Source organism: Elaeis guineensis, chromosome 5, assembly GCF_000442705.2.
Source record: "Elaeis guineensis isolate ETL-2024a chromosome 5, EG11, whole genome shotgun sequence".
Lineage (NCBI taxonomy): Eukaryota > Viridiplantae > Streptophyta > Magnoliopsida > Arecales > Arecaceae > Elaeis > Elaeis guineensis.
This window is the reverse complement of record NC_025997.2, coordinates 98,810,934-98,833,358: the sequence shown is the minus strand read 5'-3', so window position 1 is coordinate 98,833,358 and position 22,425 is coordinate 98,810,934. Positions and strand designations below refer to the sequence as shown.

General features: G+C 37.3%; 1 non-coding gene across 1 annotated transcript; it reads right to left on the bottom strand.

Moving 5' to 3' along the window:
• Window positions 1-16,026: 16,026 nt before the first annotated feature.
• On the bottom strand, window positions 16,027-16,132 carry LOC140858281 (small nucleolar RNA R71). Its single transcript, XR_012141848.1, has one exon. It is a non-coding gene; the product is annotated as a small nucleolar RNA R71 (small nucleolar RNA).
• Between the last annotated feature and the right edge of the window lie 6,293 nt (window positions 16,133-22,425).

Below are 22,425 nucleotides of genomic sequence, written 5' to 3'. Positions count from 1 at the left end.
CGAAGGAGAAGAACTAGTAGCAAATGATAGAGGAAAGCCTCAAGCAGGCAAAACTCATCGATCCTAAAGGGTAAAAAAACCTTAAGAATGTAAACCAGCAAAAGAATGAAGCTGCATTCATTTCTTCAACTTTACACGCATAGAATGGGAAGGAAGGACTGACTCTCCATCTGGCTTCCAAATTAGAGTCAAACTTACCCCACTTTCATTGACTAGTAAGTGATAGCTGTCAGGTTCAGGTTCGTAGAATGACCACATTCAAAGAAGCATGTCATTCACACCAGTAGAACAAGAAAGAATGAATTTATAAAGACATATATAGAAATTTTTGCCTAGTCCTATAGGGACATGCCATGGTTGGACCTTGGATTCGAGATAAACCCTGTTTGTGCATGAATGGCTTGTTTGCAGAAATTGGTAGAAGATATCCACGTGAAGAGACTGTTAGGGAGGTTTGGATTACAGCTAGCTAGGGATTGGGGTAGGGGGTGAAGGCATCTAATGCAATGATCTGGTGACTCAAGCATAGCATCTTTCCCCAAGCTGTTGTCGTTTCCAGGATCGGTAGTTCCATCCCCTCCATCCAGTTCTACTTCGTATCCCATCAAAACCTCCTCTGGTAGGCATAGGAGAGTAATCAATTAGCCTAATCATCGGAGCCTTGGAATGGGAGCAAGCATAGCTAGGTCGGAAGCGATAACTATATCGTTGCCAAGAATAGCGTACTTTAGAAAAGAAAGATTTTTCCTCGATAAACTAGACCCGCAGCTATCCAAACTAACACATGATCTGTTAATGCAAGGACAGGACCGAATGCCCCGCATCTATTTACTTTTTTCTTCTATCAGCATCTCTCTTTCTTTTGTGGATGAAGACAGAATTGGCTGCCCCGCTCTCCCTCATTTGTTGGGATTTCAAGCCTCAAGCTTGGGCAAGATGCTTTTTGGTATTTCTATTCCTCCTTCTGCTGGTGTTGCACCTTTCCTTTCTCTGTGTCCTTCATGCTCTTCTTCATTTCGGTTTCGTTCAAGTATCCAGTACAGTAGTCAAAGGAGTCAGATAAAGAGAAAGGCTTTTGTCGAGAGCAAGCTTCCTATGCCCTTTCCTGATGGTCTAGCTTCTGCTTTCTCTATCTCCAATGAGATTTCATTTTGCTGCCTCCGACCTCAAGCCCTATCATCAAGACAAACTCTTTTGGTGCAATGAGAGAGGTACTTTCAAAAAAATCAGTGGTAGGTTGTTCTCCTCAAGCTTGTTAGTTTCAGTCCAATCCGAATCCTCATATGATTATAGTCTATGGGTGGGGAATCCACTTCAAGTCCTACAAACCATGAAACAATGACTTCTCTTTGTCTGAGAAATTGAGTAAGTTCAAAAAGTCGATTAGGAATCATACCGCTTCTTTGAACCCCCCGTAGCTTGTAGTTAAGCCGCGACTTAGGGGGCTGCTACGCGAGCAGTTATCATTGGACCTCAAACTTTTGTTCAAGCATCGAATCTATTGTGCTCCACTATTTTTCCTCAAATTTGCTTTCGCTTGATTCAAACCCGTAGCCCCAATGAACTCTCTCATGCTTGACTTTCAGAAAAAAGATTGTCCTATCTTACAACAGGCTTTCGAGATGATCACTTTCAAGCTGGAATCAGGCATAGTCTAGTTAGAAAAAGCATTGGCACGCTCAAGATGAGGGCCTTCTTTCTTTCTCAGTTCATATTAGCTTGAATGAAAAAGTGGAGTCAGTTTCATTAGCAAATTGGGCTAAAGATCTGACAGAGGTTGACTTGCTAGCTTGCGAGTTGCCACGACTAGCAGGCAGGCGGTGTGCTTATCTTGTGTGACAACACAACAGAGTGAGTAGCTCTTCTAGTCGGGCAGCTGTGTGACAACAGTTCAGAGAAAGCGGCACTTTAGTGTAACATGCTATGGTCTCAACGCCCTTATGAGGTAGTGATGAGTTTCACACGCTCTAAGCCCCGCCCACTATAGGTCGATGTCCAACATCGCCTCATTGTAGATTTTGAAATTATCTCTATGTTCTCAATCTTTCTTGAGAAATATTTTTTTTGAATCCTCTGTAAGAATACCAAGTACCTTTCAGAAGGATGAGAGATCCAATTAGATCTATGAGGTGGAGGAGGTACTATATATACTAGCTCATCATAAATAGATTGTATAGGTCCTACGACTCGTTGGTCTTCAGAGACTCTCTCTTTGAGTTTATCCTCCCACTATTTTCAAAAAAATAGTATGATTGCTCAAATCATATTGTGAACCAATGGAAAGAGAAAGTGGCATCTCAAATCTTTTAGGATACCCCATAAATGAGCTCCACAGACCTATCTTCTAACTTGTCCATCATACCATATCTCATACGGTGTGATGGAACCAACTTTAGAGGGAACCTAATTTAAATTTTAGAAATTAAAGTATGTCCCTAAAGAAACAAAGATTAAATCAATGATGTTCATGATGGTCCGGACCATATATTATATAGTGCTATTCCTCCTCACAGATATCCCATTGTGTTGAGATATATAAGAAGGATTCCATCATGAAACTATGCCATTTTCTTGAGATAATCATGAAATTTTTTATTTGGTATTGCATCCTCAATCTGATCGAAGTATCTTTAGAATTTTTTCAGTTTATTTCTCTATTTCATATCTGATTTTTTTAAACTTTTCAAAAGCTTCAATCAAATCTCATACACATACCCATACTATGACTGATCATCGATAAAAATAATGAAGTAGAGATAATCTCCCTCATCTGGCTTATCAAATGGGCCGCACGCATCAAATGTGTACTAGGACAAGTATCTTAGCTTTAAATCATTTAAAGTAGAAAATTATATTTAATTTATTTTATTTATTAAAAATTTGATGCTTCTTTTTATGTTTTACAGGAAAGGTGATCGCCGATACAAAGAGTCCGATTCATAGATTAAAAAGACTCAAGTTTGAAGAAAATTAGATTTAAAATAAAATTAAAATAAAAAAAGGATGCATACGGTATTATAAAAAATGAAGATACTATGCAAGAAATCCAAAAAGGATATAGGCATCATTTTAAAGAAACAAAAGTTTTTTTTTGTAATTTTCTAATAAAAAAAGAGCGTAAGTGGTTTCCTAACAGCTAATGGGTCCGTGAAAGAAGATTGCGGGTGCACGGCAATGCAGGTGCATGGCATAGTGGGTTCGCAGAGAGTTTATGCTGGTGGATACAGTGGCGAACAAACGAACGCTCATGATAGCAGATGGATCTAAAAATTAAAAGAAAAAAATATAATACTTGGAAAAACTTCAAGAGGAAGAATTTATATTTTCTTTATCTGCTTGTGATTATTCCATCTCATCCATCCATCTTTTAGTCTTTAGTATTTTTTTTAGTCCCACATCTAAAAACCATGTAAAACTCCTCCCTCCTAACACCTATAAAAAGGCTCTTGTACTCTCATTTGAGGGGGATCCCAGAAATTCTTCTAGAGCCTTGCATAGAGGAAGAGAAAGGGACTACTCCATGAGCAGCTAGGCTAGCAATCTCGGGAGTGAAGAAAAAATTTTGTAACAACACAGAGTGGGTTTATTATTCTAAACTTTTTTGTATTTCTTTATATGCAATAAAGATTATACTTTTTATTTAAATCGTCATGAGTTCTTTATTTGCTCTCTTTCATATGCTTCTATTTGTTGCCCAGCTATGCAACCCAAGAGGGGGGGGGGGTGAATTGAGTTTCTAAAAAATTTAAGCCCAACAGATTACTTATGAAGAACAAAACAAAGACTTTAAATCAATATTAATAACCTAAAGCAGTATTGCAAGGATATAATAAAGAAATAAGATAAAGCGATAAAGCACACCACAAACACAAGGATTTATAGTGGTTCGGTGCTAACCTTGCACCTACATCCACTCCCCAAGATCCTACTTGGGAATTTCAATCCACTATCCTTTGTATTCAACCCGAATACAAAACGTCGGAAACTCCGACACTAGCTATCCCAAGCTAGATCACTTGTTTCCCGGGTACAAGTAAACCCAAAACACTCCGATTTCAGGTTCGGATCAACCTTTCCTTATTTTGGAAATCCTCCAAAAATAAGAACAAAAACTCACAAAGAGTAAGAAAATTTAGAGCACAAATTAATACAATAACAGCTCCTTAAATGAGCGAATATAACAATAAAAGCTTTACTCAAATGAAGAACCCCTTTTTCGGATTTTCTCAAAGTGGATGAACGCTTGAATGCTTGAGAAGAAGTTGATTGTTGATTGAAGATCTCTTGAAAGCTTTGAACAATCTCTAGATCAAGGTTGAAACAATAGGCGTGAAGAATTCTCTCCTTGAAAGCTCTTGCTTTTCTCTTTCACACTCTCTCTGGTATATTGTGGATCCTCTCTCTTTTTCTTTTTGGATTTTTCATTGATCTCAGGCTTTTTCGTGCAAATTTTGGATCCTCTCTTCTATTCTTCTCGTTTTGATCTGCCGATTGATTTTCTTCTTCACAGATTTTTCTCTCCAATTTGATCTGCTATTTAAACTGCAATTTTTTTTACCATTTTAAGCATTTTGTAGCATTAGAAGCAAGAGAAAATAATTTAGGTAGATAAAGAGCCGTTAGAGCAATTTTAGGAAGCATAAATGGCAATTAAAATGGGTAAAAAAATAGCCGTTGCTGACATTTTCCGTTGCAGGGGTCGACTCATGAGTCGACTCATGCATCAGGAGTCGACTCATGAGTCGACTTCTGTTGCACAGACCAGAAGGTCTGATTTCTGGATTTTTCGGCTCAAATCAGCAGAGGTCGACTCATGAGTCGACTCATGCCTTGTGGGTCGACTCATGAGTCGACTCACAGGTCGTGCCAAGTCAAAAATCCAGCGTGCCATGAGAATTTTTTGCGTGCCAATCAGCTCACAGTGCCATGAGTTGACTCATGAGTCGACTCATGCACTTCAAACCTTCATAACTTCAAAAATATAAGTCCAAATATAATAAAATTTTCACCAATAGTTTACAAATCATTTGTTCTATCAAATGATACTATCAAATCAGAATTTTAGTGAAATTATGATTTTGCCCTTGAAGAGCATAAGGACTTTTTCATTTTAAAATTATTTGTATCCCTTCAATCTGCTTTGTAATCATCAAATTCAATCTAGGAGCAACAATCTCTCCCTTTTTGATGATGACAAAATATTTAAATAAAAATATTTATGTTAATGCATTAATTTCAAAAAAATCCATTATAGGTGTATATGCTTGAAAAGAGTATGATTCTTTTGGCATGTAATATAAATGCAAAAATAGTTTGTCCATTTTCTTAAAGATTTGAAAAGGGCATTAGATCATTTTGAGTTTAAGATATATCAGAGCAAGAGAAGATAAATAACTTTTGCAATGTATCAGAGCAAGAAAAATAATTTTTACAATGATATCAGAAAAGATTTTACAATGTATCAGAGCAAGAAAATTTTATAATATATCTGAGAAAATTTCACACTGTATTAGAGCAAATGTCAGAGAAAATTTCACACTGTATCAGAGCAAATGTTATAATTTATCAGAGAAACCTTCACATTGTATCAGATTAAATTTTATCATGTATCAGAGCAAGTTAAAAAAAATTGTAGGGTGTATCAGAGTAAAACAAATTTCTTAAGTTGTATCAAGGTAAATAAAATTTCAAAAGATGTATCAGAGCAAGTTTGAATTTTGAAATATATCAGAGCATAAAAAAATATTTATTTGCATTGTACTTATGATTTTGCTTTTGATGGATGGCTTTTTGTTTAAGTTCTGTCTGATACCAAATTTCGATACCAAATTTCTCAAAGTTTTGTTTAATTTCTCCAGTTTGGTTTAATCTTTCAATTCTTATTTTTGTTTAATTTCTCCAGTTTGGTTTAATCTTTCAATCTTTGTTTTTCTTTAATTTCTCCCCCTTTTTCTCATAATTTAGGATTTTGCCTTTTTTTTTTTAATTTCAAATTTTTTTTTTGTTTTTGTTTAATTTCTTCAGTTTGGTTTAATCTTCCAATCTTTGTTTTTGTTTAATTTCTCCCCCTTTTTGACATCATCAAACATAGTTAACTCTTCCTTTTTCTGAAACATTCTTTAATTTCTTCCCCTTTAGAGTTTTTCACAGATGTTTGCTCCCCCTTAATATAGCAATTATCAACAGCAAACAACAACAAGGAGAAGACAATATTTCCACAAGAAGAAAATATATAACCAAAATATGATCATTACAAAGAGGTAGAAATATAGGTAAAAGATGATTCCATTAATATCATAATTGTTTCAATACATAAAATTCAACCAGCTAAATGTCAATACATGGCCCCAAGGTATAGATCCTTGAACAGGACACTAACACCTAGGATCTAGTAAAGATCAAGATAAGTCAATGATCGGAGTCATCAGATATAGGGTGAGGAGATGATGGATCAGAAGTGCGTCCTCTACCCCGTCTGTCTCTGGCACGAGCAGGAGAACGAGATGAACTGGGTGGCTGAGAATGCTGAGATGCTAGGGACTGAACAGAAAGGGTGAGTCTAATAGAATCAAGTACGTTCAGTGCTCTGGAAACAGATTGAAGTAGAGCAGTGAACTGGGTGGTAGCATGCTCACTCGATCCTCGAATCTCTTTCCTCAGCAATTCATATCCACCTTCTAGTGCTCCTCTGAGCCTGCCAGCCTCTGCAGTGAGGTCTGTGACCTCAATAGTAGACTCCTGTGGCTGGGGATGGGCCAATGCAAGGACTTGCCCCTGCAAGTCAAGAACTCTGCCAGTCAGTCTCCAGACTATGTCCTCAAGCTGCTGTATCCTGATGGACTGATCTGAAATCATCTGAAACATAGTGGAGATGTGGGGAGTAATGGTCTGATCAAAAGAGGTAGCTCCAGGTGCAAAAGAAGTACTATCCCACTGGCTAGACAGCAAAGAAGCCACACGCTGTGAAATATGCTCGATCTGATCGTCAGCTAGTCTAAACTCTGAATGAGGTGCTCTGCTCTCTGGCTGATACACTGGTGTGGGCATCCTAGTAAACTCAGAAGGGCTAGCCTCAGAATCAAAAATGAACTGGGTATCTGGTGAAGCTGCCCTGAAGTCATGTACAGGAGAAGATGGACCTTCTTCTTCTACTCTGCCTTCAGTTCTGTCTTCAGCTCTTTCCTCAGCTCTTTCTTCAGAGCCCTTGATCCAACCACCAACAGTCTTTGTAATTCCCATTCGGTGCAGGCTGTGTTGGTTGAAAGTGTCCACATGTGAGAGCTTGGTAGGTGTCTCCCCCTCACAGCTAACTCCAAACCTCCTAAATACTCTAGTAAGGGCCATACCATAAGGCAAGTGTGCCTTGGATCTATTCAAAGTTTCTCTCATGGCCTCTATCATAAGTGCAGGGAGGTTTAGAGGGGTCTGAGTGATGATATGAAACATGACACATACATCTCTGCCAGATAGTAGATCATGCCTACCACTCCTAGGAAAGAAGAGTTTTGTTACAATCTGATGCAGGACCCTCATCTCAATGGATAATAGCTTTGCTTCCAATTTGTTTAAACTTCCTGAAAAAGCTTCTCCTAAGATAATTCTGATCCCTTCTTCTTTAATTGGGAGTTCCATATATGAGTATCCTTCACTAGGCAACTGAAGTATATCTCCCAATATCCTAGAATCCAAGCATATGTCAATCCCCTTGACTGTTGAAGTCACTGACCCGTTTCCATAATGTAGGTTCTGATAGAACTCTCTAACTAGATCAACATAGGTGACTTCCTTAAGGGAGCAGTAAAGTTTCCATCCTTGAATTTTGATCTTGGTAGCAAAAGTAAAGCCTTCTTTCTCAAAGAACCGAAAATCTATATTTTTCCCGGTTTCTACTTTTCTATCAGAAAGAGGATTTACACTGGGGCTTATGGAGAATTGAGAGGGACCTTGAGCAGGTACTGAAACTGGATCGGGAACACTGGAAGACTGAGCATGCCTTTTCTTTCGGACAAATTCTTCAGGCTCACAGATTGATTTTCTTCTTTGGGGAAGCTTCATCTTTGGAGCCATATCCAATAAAGTAGCAGACAAGAAGACTTGAATTGAGAGGAGGAGGGATCACAAGAGAGTAAAGAGGAATTTTAGTGGAGAAAAGAAGTGGATTTTGGAAGTTTGATGAAGTGCTAGGGCACGTTCCAACCGTGCCAAGCAATGCGAGAAAGCATGAGAAATCTCTTTTTCAAGGAGGCGATTTTTGGTGGAGAGTAGGAGGGAGAATTGCCTCGAGATAAATCCTTGGTTTTGGAGCAAGAAAGAGTTGGAAAGAACGGCTTTCGGAAGGAAGACGATGAGAAGATGAGTCGTCTCACAAACAGGGTTCTCGTTTAAAAACAATGAGCCCGTGGGAAGTTTGTGGGATTTACAAGTTTGCCATTGAGTCGACTCATGGGGGTCGACTCATGAAGTTCAAAAATTCAGGAAAAATACAAATAAATTCCAGAAAAATTCAAAATTTTGGGAGAAGGAATTTTGCTCAATGATAAGTTTTTAGAGTGATAAATCTGAGCTTTTGGGACCAGGATGGATGTTGAAAATTGAGCTCTAATCAATTCTTTGAAAATTGAGAAATTTTAGGCAAATGGATCTAGAATTCCTAGATTTCTCCTAATTTCACAGAATCTATCCTCACTAAGGGCCTTTGTAAAGATATCGGCTAATTGATTTTCAGTGCAAACATATTCAAGAATTACATTTTTGTTTTGAACATGTTCTCTTATAAAATGATATCTTATTTCAATATGTTTGGATCTTGAGTGTTGTATTGGATTTTTAGATAGATTTATGGCACTTGTGTTGTCACATCTTATTGGTGTTTCATTAAGTTTGATTCCAAAATCTTCGAGTTGTTGCTTAATCTACAAGATTTGAGCACAACAACTTCCGGCTGCAATGTATTCAGCCTCAGCCATAGACAGTGCCACCGAATTTTGTTTCTTGCTAAACCATGAGATTAGGTTAACTCCAAGAAATTGGCAAGTTCCACTTGTGCTTTTTCTATCTAATTTACATCCAGCAAAATCAGCATCTGAATATCCTAACAAATTAATTTGTGAGTCCTTAGAGTACCATAACCCTATAGTTTGTGTACCATTTAAGTATCTAAGGATTCTTTTAACAGCATTCAAATGAGATTCCTTAGGATTAGATTGATATCTAGCACATAAGCAAACACTAAACATGATATCAGGCCTACTTGCAGTTAGATATAATAATGAGCCAATCATACCTCTATAGTATTTTAAGTCTACGCTTTTACCTTCATCATCCTTGTCAAGCTTACTTGAGGGACTCATTGGTGTGCCAATTGGTTTGCAGTTCTCCATTCCAAATCTTTTGAGTAGTTCCTTGGTGTACTTGCTTTGGGTGATGGAGATTTCCTCTTTTGATTGTTTAATTTGGAGTCTGAGGAAGAAGGTGAGTTCTCCCATCATGCTCATCTCGAACTCTCCCTGCATAAGCTTAGCAAAGTCTTGACAAAGGGATTCATTAGTAGACCCAAAAATTATGTCATCAACATAAATTTGTATAATTAGCATATCATTTTGGTTTCTTTTAATAAATAGGGTTGTATCTACATTGCCTCTTGAGAAACCATTATTTAGTAGAAATTTGCTTAACCTTTCATACCATGCTCTAGGTGCTTGTTTTAGACCATATAAAGCTTTATTTAATCTAAAGACATGATTGGGAAAAGCATGATTTTCAAATCCAGGGGGTTGTTCTACATATACTTCTTCAGAAATATATCCATTTAAAAATGCACTTTTAACATCCATTTGAAATAGTTTGAATTTCATAAAGCAAGCATAAGCAAGTAGAAGTCTAATGGCTTCTAATCTAGCAACAGGTGCAAAGGTTTCATCAAAATCAATTCCTTCTTCTTGATTATATCCCTTAGCAACCAGTCTTGCTTTATTTCTAATTACATTTCCATGCTCATCTAATTTGTTTCTAAAGACCCATTTTGTGCCAATTATTGAATAATCTTTAGGTCTTGTTACTAAGGTCCAAACATTATTTCTTTCAAATTGATTAAGTTCTTCTTGCATAGCATTAATCCAGTTATGATCATTTTCAGCTTCTTCAAAAGTTTTAGGTTCAAGTTGAGATACAAATGCACAATGATTAAGTACATCTCTAAGTGAAGAACGGGTTTTTACCCCATGCATAGGATCATCGATAATTAACTCCTTAGGGTGGTTGTGAACATACCTCCATTCTTTGGGTAAGTCATTTGTACCTTGAGGTTGTTCTTGAATTTCTTCACCTTTCTCATTTTGTTTGTCTTCTTGATCCTTGTCTTCTGGAGTTGCTGAATTTTTTAGAGTGTTCTCCTTCATACCTTCTATTAGTGGATCTGCATCATCAACACCCTCATTCTTCCTTGAAGGAAGATCGTTAGATTCATCAAAAACAACATGTATGGACTCCTCAACTACTAAAATTTTTTTGTTGAAAACTCTAAATGCTTTACTAGTGGAGGAGTAACCTAGAAGGATTGCTTCATCTGATTTTGCATCAAATTTACCAAGTTTTTTTTTGCCATTATTTAATACAAAACATCGACAACCAAAAATATGAAAATATGCAATATTTGGTTTTCTTCCTTTCCAAAGTTCATAGGGGGTTTTCTTTAAAAATTGTCTAATTAAAGCATGATTTAAAATGTAACATGCTGTGTTAATAGCTTCTGCCCAAAAATATCTTAGAAGGTTGCTTTCACAAAGCATGGTATGGGCCATTTCTTCTAAGGTTCTGTTTTTCCGTTCAACTACCCCATTCTGTTGGGGTGTCCTAGGAGCAGAGAAGTTATGGCCAATTCCATTTTCATCACAAAAATTTTCAAAGTCATGATTTTCAAATTCTGTTCCATGATCACTTCTAATATTTTGAATTGAAAACCCTTTTTCATTAGTGACTTTTCGATGAAATTTCATGAAAATTTGAAAAGTTTCATTTTTGTGAGCAAAAAAAAAAACCCAAGTAAAACGAGAGTAATCATCTATTATTACAAATCCATATCGTTTTCCTCCTAGACTAGTGGTTCTAGTTGGTCCAAATAAATCCATATGTAAGAGCTCTAAAGGTCTAGAAGTTGAAACAGTATTTTTGGGTTTAAATGATACTCTAGTTTGTTTACCTAATTGGCATGCATCACAAATTCTATCCTTTTCAAAATTCAGTTTTGGCAAACCGAGAACTAAATCCTTTTTAATTAATTTTGAGAGAGAATGCATGCTAATGTGTGCAAGTCTACGATGCCACAGCCAACTAGTCTCATTTATTTTAGCATTTAAGGAAACTAGGCATTGCATGTCTAATTTAGTTAAATCATTCAAGTCTATCATATAAACATTGCCATGCCTATGTCCTATAAATTTAATGCCATCATTAATAGGGCTCGTCACAATACAAACAGATGATTCAAAACTTACTTTATATCCTTTATCACAGAATTGACTAATGCTAAGTAAGTTATGCTTTAAACCTTTAACTAATAAAACATTCTCAATGTATTTGGAGGGAGTGATACCAATGTTACCTATCCCGATGATCTTTCCTTTGCCATTATCTCCAAAGGTGACCATCCCTCCATCCTTAGCATCAAGCGTGATGAATTGTGATTCATCACCAGTCATGTGTCTCGAGCATCCGCTGTCAAGATACCATTTCCTGTTTCCTTCTTGGGATGCTAGACACACCTCATTTTCATGTGCCATCAGGCACAGGTTGGCTTGTTCTGTTGAGGTTTCCTCGTCGGAGCTTGAGTCATCACTCGCACTCCAAGTCGCCATCATTGCCTTCTTTTTGAACTTCTTTGGACCTTTCTTCAATTGTGGACATTCGGATCTGAAATGTCCTGGCTTCTTGCACTCGTAGCATATAGGGGGTTGATCTTTCTCCTTTTCTTTGCTTTGATCCCCTTTTGTGAATTTCTTTCTCATCCCCTATTTCCTTTTTCTTAGAAACTTCTTAAATTTTCGGATGATGAGAGCCATCTCTTCATCCTGATCTTCATCTTCAGAGTCATCCGTTTCATAATCAGGCGAAGTTGTGGATTTGAGGGCAATGGTTCTTTTCTTTTTGACTTCATCCTCTTGATGTTGCTTCATGCTAAGTTCATGAGTCATCAAGGATCCAAGAAGCTCTTCTAGAGGTAGAGTGTTCAAGTCCTTTGCTTCTTGGATGGCAGTCACCTTGGCTTCCCAAGTTCTTGGCAGTGACCTGAGAATCTTCCTTACAAGTTCACTGTTAGTATAAGATTTGCCAAGACTCTTTAAACCATTGATTATATCAGTAAAATGAGTAAACATAGCAGTTATGGACTCATCATGCTCTATTTTGAACAATTCATATTTATGTACAAGCATGTTTATTTTAGACTCTTTTACTTGATTTGTTCCCTCATGGGTTACTTCTAACCTATTCCATATTTCTTTAGCAGATGCACAAGTAGAAATGCGATTAAATTCACTAGCATCTAGTGCACAATAAAGAACATTCATGGCTTTGGCATTTAATTGTGCCAATTTCTTGTCAACCTCATCCCATTCTTTCTCGGATTTGGTTGATTCCTCACCATCTATAATCTTGGTGGGTGTATGAGGACCATTCACTATGATACTCCACATATCATAGTCGAGTGCTTGTATGAAAATCTTCATCTGAGCTTTCCAATAGGTGTAATTAGACCCATTGAAAAGTGGAGGTCGGTTTGTTGATTGCCCCTCGGCTAGAGAAATACCGACATGGGTTGCCATAAATCTTTGGCTCTTTGATTGTTAGATCAAAGAAGGGCTAGAGCACCGGCTCTGATACCACTTGTTGCCCAGCTATGCAACCCAAGAGGGGTGGGTGAATTGGGTTTCTAAAAAATTTAAGCCCAACAGATTACTTATGAAGAACAAAATAAAGACTTTAAATCAATATTAATAACCTAAAGCAGTATTGCAAGGATATAATAAAGAAATAAGATAAAGCGATAAAGCACACCACAAACACAAGGATTTATAGTGGTTCGGTGCTAACCTTGCACCTACATCCACTCCCCAAGATCCTACTTGGGAATTTCAATCCACTATCCTTTGTATCCAACCCGAATACAAAACGTCGGAAACTCCGACACTAGCTATCCCAAGCTAGATCACTTGTTTCTCGGGTACAAGTAAATCCAAAATACTCTGATTTCAGGTTCGGATCAACCTTTCCTTGTTTTGGAAATCCTCCAAAAATAAAAACAAAAACTCACAAAGAGTAAGAAAATTTAGAGCACAAATTAATACAATAACAGCTCTTTAAATGAGCGAATATAACAATAAAAGCTTTACTCAAATGAAGAACCCCTTTTTCGGATTTTCTCAAAGTGGATGAACGCTTGAATGCTAGAGAAGAGGTTGATTGTTGATTGAAGATCTCTTGAAAGCTTTGAACAATCTCTAGATCAAGGTTGAAATAATAGGCGTGAAGAATTCTCTCCTTGAAAGCTCTTGCTTTTCTCTTTCACACTCTCTCTGGTATATTGTGGATCCTCTCTCTTTTTCTTTTTGAATTTTTCGTTGATCTCAGGCTTTTTCGTGCAAATTTCAGATCCTCTCTTCTATTCTTCTCATTTTGATCTGCCGATTGATTTTCTTCTTCACAGATTTTTCTCTCCAATTTGATCTGCTATTTAAACTGCAATTTCTTTCACCATTTTAAGTATTTTGTAGCATTAGAAGCAAGAGAAAATAATTTAGGTAGATAAAGAGCCGTTAGAGCAATTTTAGGAAGCATAAATGGCAATTAAAATGGGCAAAAAAATAGTTGTTGCTGACATTTTCCGTCGCAGGGGTCGACTCATGAGTCGACTCATGCATCAGGAGTCGACTCATGAGTCGACTTCTGTTGCACAGACCAGAAGGTCTGATTTCTGGATTTTTCGGCTCAAATCAGCAGAGGTCGACTCATGAGTCGACTCATGCCTTGTGGGTCGACTCATGAGTCGACTCACAAGTCGTGCCAAGTCAAAAATCCAGCGTGCCATGGGAATTTTTTGCGTGCCAATCAGCTCACAGTGCCATGAGTTGACTCATGAGTCAACTCATGCACTTCAAACCTTCATAACTTCAAAAATATAAGTCCAAATACAATAAAATTTTCACCAATAGTTTACAAATCATTTGTTCTATCAAATGATACTATCAAATCAAAATTTTAGTGAAATTATGATTTTGCCCTTGAAGAGCATAAGGACTTTTTCATTTTAAAATTATTTGTATCCCTTCAATCTGCTTTGTAATCATCAAAATCAATCTAGGAGCAACACTATTTATGCTTTCCTGTTAGATTAATATTAGGAACAACTTTTACTTTTTAGAGACGCGTCGTGATCTATGGGAACAGGGCATGTCGAGGAAAGAAGAGTTGTTTACCTAGTACTTTTTGGAGACGCATCATGATCTACGGGTACGAGGTGTGCCGAGAAAAGATAGATATTTTTTTTAAGATTAATCGCATCTATTTAATTAAAAAAAAAGATATAACTCTACTAGTGCAAAATTAATTCAAAACTCTCGAGGTCTTTATTTTCTAATTACATCAATTTTAAGATAATTTATTTTCTAAATCAAAACAATGCTTCTTTTATTTTACAATCTCAACTTAGCCCAAGGTCCCTGAGGATTCGATCTCGACTCATCCTACCTACGTAGTGAGTAGAGTTATTTTTGATGCTATCAACGACTACACATCAAATTTTGATGCCGTTGTCGGAGATCTTAGCACGGTTGAATTAAAAAAAAAATCACTGACATTTCATAACACTTAACTAAAATAGCATAATCTCAAATATAAAAATCTCTAACTTGATTGGACATCTTGTTCCTTTGCATTGCATCTCCATAATTAACTTTAAAGGCGCAACCCATTAACTAAGATAAAGTGGGGATTTGATCACCCTTCCTTGGCCCATAAATCACTCCCTTGCATTTGCATAAACTGACCTTAATCTAAAATTAATTAGACGTTGACCCCTAAGGATTTCGAGCTCATTAGGACAAGTGACCCTGAGAGTTGAACCAGGTTAGACTTGGTCAGCTAGCTAGTGTCTAGGCAAGTGGTTTGCGGGATGATTGGGCCCGAAAGAAGGTGGTTTTTAATTGGTTCCGTTTGCTGATCTGGCCAATTTAATTGGTGTCTAAGGAAAGCAACGGGGGGACTCCCACCGACCTTACACTTATCTGGCCAGTTGATTGGTCAAACTCGGACTTGGAGGGCTTGAAGGCTAACTACAGTTAGGAGCTATTTAGAACTAGGGTAACTTTAGGATAGAGAGTCCACTGTGTGCTCACTTGATTGCAATTAAAATCCAACCACAACTAATTCTTCTATTAGTTTTAGGACTTTTTAGGATCTCTTCTTTAGAACTCTTTTCTCTCTTCTCCTCTCCTTTTAATAATAATAAAAAAAATAATCCTTAACATACTAGGATAGTCCTACATAGACCTTTTAGTTGCATGTTAGGTCGACGATCACTAAAATCCAACTTGCAACCATTAGATGAAGAATTAGAAAAGACTCTTAGGACTATCCAAGTTAGAAACATGGCTGCACCTGGTGAGGCTAATCCTCCATGCTCATTGAGAGAATATTTCACTCCATCCTCGTATACCTACTCTCCATGCATTCAAGCACCTCCAGTAGAAGCTACCCAATATGAGATTAAGTCTAGCATTATTCAAATGTTGCCATCATTCTATGGACTTAGTAACGAGGACCCATACAAATACTTGGATGAATTTCTTGAAATTTATTCCACAGTAAAAATCCAAAACTTCTCCGATGATGCCCTTAGGTTGAAACTGTTCCCTTTCTCACTTAAGAACAAAGCTAAGCATTGGTTAAACTCCTTAGACTCTATAACCAATTCAACTTGGGATCATTTTCAGAGAGAATTTCTTAAGAAATACTTTCCAATTGGAAAAATAAATTAAATTAGAAAAGCTATCACTAGTTTTTCCCAATTGGAGGGTGAACATTTTCATGAGACATGAGAAAGGTTAAGGGACCTCATTCGTAAATATCCACACCATGCTGTCCCTAAATGGCAACTTTGTCAGTGTTTTTATGATGGTCTATCGAAGAAACACCGACAAATGGTTGATGCATCATGTGGTGGGACATTCATGCTAAAGAGTGAGGATAAAGCCTGGCAGCTCTTTGAAACACTTAGTGAAAATTTCTTACATCATATATCTGCCACCCCTAGAGAACAACCCATGCTTCAACAAAAAAGAAGTGGAATTTATCAGATTGGAAACATCATAGATATCCACAGTAAGGTAGATGAACTGTTCCAAAAGTTAGACCGTCTTCTAAATACTGGACAATCCCCAATTCCACCTAACCCAATCTAAGAAGTTTGTGCATTGTGTGCAAGTCCGAACCATTTTGTTAGTGAATGCCCAGCCGCACCTCAATTTTTTGAGTTTGTGCATGAGCAGGTTCAGCAACCTCAAGTCCAACAAGCTCGCAGATCAGGAAACGATCCATATTCGAACACTTATAACCCTGATTGGAGAAACCATCCAAATTTTTCTTGGAGACCACAACCAGTGGTTGGCCCTGCCGCACCTCGACCTCAATATCAGGACCCAACATATAGGCATGGACCATACCATCAATTTCAAAATGCTCCTCAACTGTCTACTATTGGTCGCAGCTCAGCTTTTGAGGAAAAAATTCTGAAAGTACTAGAATGATTAGAAGTCAACACTTAGATCCTTAACTCCCACACACAATCCATTGCTAAGCTAGAGACCCAAATAGGTCAACTAGTGACTGCATTCAGTAGGAGGGAAGGAGAAAAATTACCTAGCCAACCCGAGAGCAACCCAAGAGGGCAATTTGTGATTGAGAGCTCTAATACCCCAGAAGCTTTTTCTGAACACATCAAATCAGTCATGACTCTGAGAAGTGGAAGATCATTGAACACACTAGTAAAACCAATGAGACTGACCCTAAATCTCTAATAGAAGCCAAATCACCCAAGAACAAGGAGGACCTTAAAATAGAGAATGAACCAACTGCACCGGAATCATCTTACTTGCCTAAAGCCCCATTTTTGGATGCCCTGAAAGCCCCTATTCCTGCAGATAAGAAGGGAGGAAGACTCAACGAGATGTTGGAATTATTTAAGCAAGTCCAAATTAATCTTCTCCTTCTAGACGTAATCAAACAGGTCCCTGCTTATGCCAAATTTTTGAAGGCTTTGTGCACCCAAAAATATAAATCTAGATCACAAATCCCAAAGAAAGTACGTCTCATTGAACAGGCTAGTTCTGTCTTCCAGCATGCCACTCCTCCAAAGCTTAAGGACCCAAGAGCCCCCATCATTTCCTGTGTTATAGGAGATTATCACATTGAAAAAGCTCTTCTGGACTTAGGGGCAAGTGTGAAACTTTTACCTAGTTTGGTGTTTGAACTTTTTGGATTCAAAGAACTGAAATCCACATCAGTCACATTGCAATTAGCTGACAGATCAATTAAGGAACCACGTGGAATGCTTGAGGATGTCTTGGTCAAGATAGATGAGTTTTACTTTTCAGTTGATTTTTTGGTTCTCGACATGGAACTAAGTGGCAACCCAAGATAAATTTCCATTATCTTAGGATGACCCTTTCTAGCTACGGCAAATGCATGCATTAATTGTAGGACAGGAGTCATGGACGTATCTTTTGGGAATAAAAAACTGAGACTGAATGTGTTTGGTGCTTTTCAAGGACCATCAATGGATAGTTACTTCAAAGTAGATACACTAGAAGATATTATAGAAGATGCAATACCCACAATTCTAGCACCAAACCCCTTAGATACTTTCTTGGCTCACTTTGGAGTGTATGACTTTGAGGGATATATGAAAGAAGTTAACACCTTGTTGGATACACCACATGATAAAATCATTCCTCCATGGACAACCAAGTATGAGCCATTGCCCACATTAGTCAGTACACCAATAGTCCCATCTTTAGAATCACCACCTACGTTAGAATTGAAATCCCTTTCTGCTATGCTCAAGTATGTATTTCTAGGACCCAATGACACCCTCCCGATAATCATTGCATCAGACTTGACCCCTAATCAGAAAGCACAATTGGTTGGTATTCTGAAGGAACACAAAGAGGCTATTGGTTGGTCCATTGCCGATTTAAAAGGAATTGACCCCTCCATTTGCATGCATCATATTCATTTTGAGGCAAATGCCAAACCCCATCGAGATATGCAAAGGAGATTGCACCCAAATATGCGTGAAGTAGTAAAGAAAGAGGTGATAAAGTAGTTAGATGCTGGAATCATCTACCCCATATCCGACAGTAAATGGGTCAGTCCCACTCAAGTAGTACCTAAGAAATCAGGTATTACGGTGGCTGAGAACGAAGAAGGTGAACTGCTTCCCACTCGCATATCATCCAGATGGCGAGTATGCATAGTTATAGAAAACTAAATTCTGTTACTAGGAAGGACCATTTTTCATTGCCCTTCGTCGACCAAATCTTAGAACGATTAGCAGGATAAAGTTTTTTCTATTTTCTTGATGGGTTATTCAGGGTACAATCAAGTACCTGTATTTCTGGATGATCAAGAAAAGACTACCTTCACCTGTCCCTATGGCACCTTCGCTTTTCGGCGTATGCCATTCGGGCTCTACAATGCACCCGCTACATTTCAATGATGCATACTGGCCATTTTTTCGGATATGGTGGACAAATATCTTGAAGTTTTTATAGATAATTTTTCTGTATTTGAAACCACCTTTGAGGATTGTCTCTATAATCCTTCCAAAGTTCTTAAACGGTGTATGGAGACAAATCTCATCCTAAGTTGGGAAAAGAGCCATTTCATGGTGCGAAAAGGAATTATATTAGGACATATTATTTCTGAAAGAGGGATCGAGGTAGATAAAGCCAAAGTTGAGGTCATTTCAAAACTACCACCCCCTACTTCGGTCTGACAAATACGATCCTTCTTAGATCATGTCGGATTTTATAGATGCTTCATCAAAAACTTTAGCAAGATTTCAAGACCCCTGTGCAATTTGTTGGCCAAGGACACACCATTTATCTTTGATGAAGACTGTTTGAAAGCATTCAACACATTACAAACAGCCTTGACAACAGCACCCATAATAAAACCCCCTGATTGGTCCATTCCATTTGAGATTATGTGTGATGCCTCTGACTTTGCAATAGGTGCCGTCTTAGGTCAAAAAATTAATAAGGAGCCACATGTGATCTATTATGCTAGCAAGACTCTTTCTGATGCCCAATTAAACTACACCACAACAGAAAAAGAGCTACTAGCAGTAGTGTTCGCCCTTGAAAAAATTTGCTCATATCTATTAGGGTCTAAGGTTCTAGTTTACTCTGATCATGCGGCTCTGAAATATCTCCTCTCAAAGAAAGATACTAAATCGCGTTTGATCAGATGGATCCTTCTTTTACAAGAATTTGATCTGGAAATCCAAGATAAGAAGGGTTTCGAGAATGGGGTAGCTGATCACATCTCCAGGATCTTAGTTGAACACACGATAGGCATAGATAAGGTCAAAGAGAAATTTTCTGGCGAATAACTTTTCGCAATCTCCTCTAGCCGTCCTCCATGGTTTGCCCATATTGTCAATTACTTGTCAACAGGACAAGTACCTTCTCACTGGATAAAACAAGAAAAGGATCGATTTTTCTCGCAAATTAAACATTATTTCTAGGAGGAACCTTAACTATTCAAATACTGTCCTGACCAAGTTATTCACTGTGTGTCCTCAAGAGTGAATTCCAAAGCATTCTCACTTTTTGCCATTCTTCGGCATGTGGGGGATATTTTAGTGGAAGAAAAACTGCAGCAAAAGTGCTGCAGAGTGGATTTTATTGGCCAACGCTTTTCAAGGATGCACATGAATTTGGCTGAAGTTGTCTGCAATGTCAGCAAACAGAAAATTTATCCAAGAAGGATATGATGCCGCTGACCCCCATTTTAGTAGTAGAAACCTTCGATGTTTGGGGGATTGATTTCATGGGACCTTTTCCAGCCTCATTTGGATTCGAATATATTCTGGTGGTAGTTGATTACGTGTCAAAATGGGTGGAGGCAATAGCTACACGGACTAATGATAATAAAGTTATAACTAGTTTTATCCAACGAAACATCATTAGTCGATTTGGCTTCCCAAGGGTGATCATTAGTGATGGGGGGACTCATTTTATGAATAAACATTTTGAAGCACTTATGAAAAAATATAATATTACACACAAAGTGGCCACACCATATCACCCCCAAACTAATGGTTAGGTAGAGGTGTCAAATTGGGAGATTAAACATATCCTAGAAAAGATAGTTAGGCCCGATAGAAAGGATTAGTCTCTTCGCTTAGATGATGCATTATGGACTTACCGTACAGCTTTTAAAATTCCTATCGGTATGTCACCCTACCGATTAGTTTATGGCAAAGCTTGCCATCTGCCAGTTGAATTAGAACATCGTGCACTCTGGGCCATACGAATGTTTAATTTTAACATGAAGAATGCAGGTTCTAATCAAAGGTTGCAAATCAATGAACTGGAAGAACTTCTTAATGATGCATACGAGAGTTCACGAATTTACAAGGCTCGAACCAAAGTATTTCATGACAAATATATCTCTAAAAAATCATTTGAGCTAAATCAAAAGGTATGGCTTTTCAATTCAAGTTTACGCCTTTTTTCCGGTAAACTTCGATCCTGATGGGATGGACCTTTCATTGTCACACAAATATTTTCACATGGAGCAATTGAAATTCGTGACCCCCAGAATGGCAATACATTTAAGGTAAATAGCCAACGTCTGAAGCCATATGTAGATGAAATTGCATGTAAAGAACGAATCGACACCATCTACCTGTGTGATCTACTTTATAATGAATAATAAACTTGACGTCTGGCTGAAGACGTAAAACTTAGCACTTGTTGGGAGGCAACCCAATGATTTCATATTTTTCTTACTTTACTATAGCTGCAGAAATTTAGAATAAGAGCCTATTAATCAATGAAGCTATCTTCAACTTTCGAAGCAAAATTATTCCAAGTGCACTCTCTCCTTTTATTTTCTTTGCTTTCCTACTCCATTGAAGACAATGTAGATTAAGTTGGGGGAAAAAAAAATTAATCAAATCCTTGAGTATGATCAGAAATAATTAGTTTTGTGTATCCAAATTTTATTTTGATTAAGAGTCAATTAGGCATCCTAATCAATGAATGATTAACGGTCAAGATAATTTTAGAGATACTGAGGAATAAATTATTAATAAAACCTAATGAACGGTAGGGTTTAGACTAGACCAAATTTTAGGAGTGATTCTACAATCCTCTTCTTACTGATGTTAATAAAGAATCTGCTTCATGAGAGATTGGGTGGAAAGGTTGAGGTATGCAAAAATTCTCCTTAAAATTTACTTTTAAAAAAAAAATATTAATTTTCTACTGAGTAACCAGGCCCCTTCGCCTAAGTAAGTATTGTGGTTCACGTAAAAAGATGGGCAATGTTAAAAAAAAAAATAGTGGATAATAAGGGGACTAAATTGTAAGAAGATAATAAACCTCTCTCACATTAAGTTAGAGGATTTAAAGAGTAAAGTGGGGAGTTGGTGAAAGAAAAGCTCTTGAAATTTCTTTAGTTAATACTCTGCCACTCATAGGGTCAAATTGATAATCCAATGAAGTATCTCTTTAATGGTCTGACTAGGTATCATCTACCTTTTGGGATGCCTAACCTAACTTTTTATTCAAGACCGAGTCGGTACACAATACTGATATATCTATTTTACCCGAGGATGAGCAAAATTTAAGTTGGGAGGTGTGATAAACACTTAATTTAAGTTATTTAAAGTAAAAAATTATATTTAATTTATTTTATTTTATTAAAAATTTGATGCTTCTTTTTATGTTTTACAGGAAAGATGATCGTCGATATAAAGAGTCCGATTCGCAGATCAAAAAGACTCAAGTTTAAAAAAAATTGAACTTAAAACAAAATTAAAATAAAAGAAAGATGCATACAGTATTATAGAAAATGAAGATACTATGCAAGAAACCCAAAAAAGATATAGGCATCATTTTAAAGAAACAAAAGTTTTTTTTTTGTAATTTTCTAATCAAAAAGGAGCGTAAGTGGTTTCCTAACAGCTAACGGGTCCGTGAAAGAAGATTACGGGCGCACGGCATTACAGGCGCGCGGCATGGCGGGTTTGCGGGGAGTTTGTGTTGGCAAACACAGTGACGAACAGACGGATGCTCATGATAGTAGATAGATCTGAAAATTAAAAAAAATATATATAATACTTGGAAATACTTCAAGAGGAAG